This window comes from Epinephelus moara, chromosome 2, assembly GCF_006386435.1.
Source record: "Epinephelus moara isolate mb chromosome 2, YSFRI_EMoa_1.0, whole genome shotgun sequence".
Taxonomy (NCBI): domain Eukaryota; kingdom Metazoa; phylum Chordata; class Actinopteri; order Perciformes; family Serranidae; genus Epinephelus; species Epinephelus moara.
The window spans coordinates 582,243-585,109 of record NC_065507.1 but is presented as its reverse complement, the minus strand read 5'-3'; the positions used below and the strand labels follow the sequence as shown (position 1 = coordinate 585,109).

The following is a 2,867-nucleotide window of genomic DNA, read 5'->3' as shown; positions in this document are numbered from 1 at the left end:
TCTGTCCCCCAGTCTGTCCCCCAGTCTGTTCCCCACTCTGTTCCCCAGTCTGTCCCCCACTCTGTCCCCCAGTCTGTTCCCGTCTGTCCCCCAGTCTGTTCCCCAGTCTGTTCCCGTCTGTCCCCCAGTCTGTCCCCCAGTCTGTCCCCCAGTCTGTTCCCCAGTCTGTTCCCCAGCCTGTCCCCCACTCTGTTCCCCATACTGTCCCCCAGCCTGTCCCCCACTCTGTTCTCCAGCCTGTCCCCCACTCTGTTCCCCAGTGTCACAGACTGGGCACATTGGCCTTCAGGTGGACAGGAAGTCACAGTAAAGACCAAATACATTCTATGTGTAGTACAGGTGTGTACTGTGTGTGTGTTCTCTCTCTGCAGGTCTGTTTGACACTCATGGAAAAGTTCGTGATCGTTGGACTCCAGGTGAGTTTGACCTCTGACCTTCAGCCTCAGATCATAAAGGGTTAATTATTTGTCCTGTAATCAGAGACGTTGGATTGGTCAGACCTGACTACAGGAACAGGAAGAGACCAGGTGTTCAAACACACCTGACGTTACAGATCAAAGTCTGAACGACAGTCTGACGTTAGAAGAAGAAGAAAAGTTTCAGCCATCAGTCTCAGCTTTAAGGGTTAACGGGTGTAAAAGCCGTCCTACTGTCCCCGTCTCTCACATGTCCTCCTGTCTCCTCCAGCCGTCTTCCTCTTCGTCACTCTGGCGTCCATCTCCGTTCTGCTGCTGGTGACCCTCGTGGTCATCACGCTGAGACGTCGCGGTCTGTCTCGCCGTCCGTCTTCCGTCAGGTAATGTTCACCTGTCTCAGTGCTGCTGATGTCACAGCATCAGTCTGAGGTCATCAGCAGAACACATTGTAAAGTTTGTCCTGAAGGGGGCGCCACAGGGACACTCATGTTGTTTACATCACAGGGTTCCTCTGATGGACCATCACCTGTAAGGGATGGAAGGATGGACTGATGAATGGATGAACAGAGTAACAGATGAATGGATGAACTGATGAATGGATGACTGTATTGATGTTATGTCTCTCCCTGCAGTGATAAGGAGGAACTGCTTCCAGAACCAGACGAGCAGTCGTCTCTGGAGTCTCTGACCGTCCCAGAGAGTCCCAAACCGGACAAGGCCTGAGGAGAGGCCCTGCAGGGGCCCTGGGGCCCCACGAGGGGGGGGTCCAGAGCATAGCCTGAGGCCCTGGTCTGATCCTGCTGTAATTCTCTTTAATAATAATATTAATAACACAGAGCTGTCGCTGTGGTTTTGGGTTTAACTTTCCTCCTGTAGCTCAGCTGATGATGATGATGATGGTTATGATTCAGTCTGACTTTAATTAAACTGTCATTAATAAGTCAGACCTGTGATTATTATTTTACTGTTCACTTCCTGTCTTTAATCTGTAACTAAAGAGATTTGTGTGTTTTTCTTAGTTCTTTTTATATCAGCGATATGAAGGTGTCACTTTGACCTCAGGTGACCTCTGGTGACCGCTGGTGACCTTAGGTGACCTCTGGTGACCTTAGGTGACATCAGGTAACCTTAGGTGACCTCTGTCAACCTTAGGTGACATCAGGTGACCTCAGGTGACCTCAGACAGAAGTTTGATTCATTTTTATATTTTATACCTTTTAAACGTGTGATCATATGAGCTGCACAGTGTCGCAGGGCAGCGTCTTAAAATCAGGAAGTGTCAGAGAAGCAGCAGAGATGTTCATTGAAGACTCCGTTTCCCATGATGCAACATGATCAAGTCTTTGATTAGAGTCAGGTGACCTGTTACAGTCCTGCTCTAGGTCAGACGTTAACACGTGGATCTTTAGTTTCAATTTTAAAGTCGGAATCTTTTATTGACCCATGGTGTGTTGATCATCAGCTTAAACTGACATTACATTTATTTTGACTTTTGTCTGTAAAATTCTGACGTTAATGTGAACACAAGTTTTACTGTCAGTAAATGTAAAGATTATTGAATGATAATTTTGATCAGAGTTTCAAAAATATAAATATTTGACTGTGTTTTATTGATCCTCAGTGATGATTTGTTATTTTCTGACCTGAAAGAGAAGGACATGAAGTTTTAGTGTGAATCGGCACTTTCAGGTTTTCCTTCCTGTCCTCAGTCACACTTCCTGTTCAGAGACGTCTTGTCTGATTTTAATATCCTCTGTTGTTGATTATTGATTTTAATAAAATGAAGGTCTCACCTGTTTATTCAATAAAACTTTATTAACACGTCATGTTCCTGTTTGGATGATTCACACTGACACCGATCACGTCTCTGTTCATCTGATCAATAAATGACTTTACTGAATTCAAACATATGTAAATATAAATATAATAATAATAGTAATAATAATAATATGTAAATATAAATATAATAAATATTACAATAACATAGATATAAATATAATAATAATAATATGTAAATATAAATATAATAATATTTAAACATAAATGTATCTGTGTTTAATCTGATGTTAATATAAATCAGTCTGAAACATGAATTCTCTTTTTACTCTAAACAGCTGATTAAATATTAAATTTCATTATACAACAGTTAGTTCCGACCGAGTAATCTGATTGGACAAGAGGCATTCTATGAGTGCTGATATAGAGTGTAACATCACTGGGACTTGTAACAGTAAAATCACTCCGCTCACAGGTGTTATAAATATAAATACAGCCGTTAATTAACCAGCTGTCACACTCGCTACATTGACGCCAACTGACACTATAGCGTTACACCAAGAAGATGGATATTTTCCCCAAAATTACATTTGAATTAAATTCTGAGTGGTCGTCAGGAGAGGACGAGGAAAAGGAAAGCCAGGACTCTTGTGTGCAGACCTCCAGGTGTGTTTG

At 42.7% G+C, this 2,867-nt stretch overlaps 1 long non-coding RNA gene across 1 annotated transcript; it reads left to right on the top strand.

The window, feature by feature from the left end:
* The first annotated feature begins 275 nt into the window (after nucleotides 1–275).
* LOC126400247 (uncharacterized) lies at nucleotides 276–2,242 on the top strand. The gene is made up of 3 exons (XR_007570955.1): nucleotides 276–416; nucleotides 688–796; nucleotides 1,049–2,242. It is a non-coding gene; the product is annotated as an uncharacterized LOC126400247 (long non-coding RNA).
* The last annotated feature ends 625 nt before the right edge of the window (nucleotides 2,243–2,867 follow it).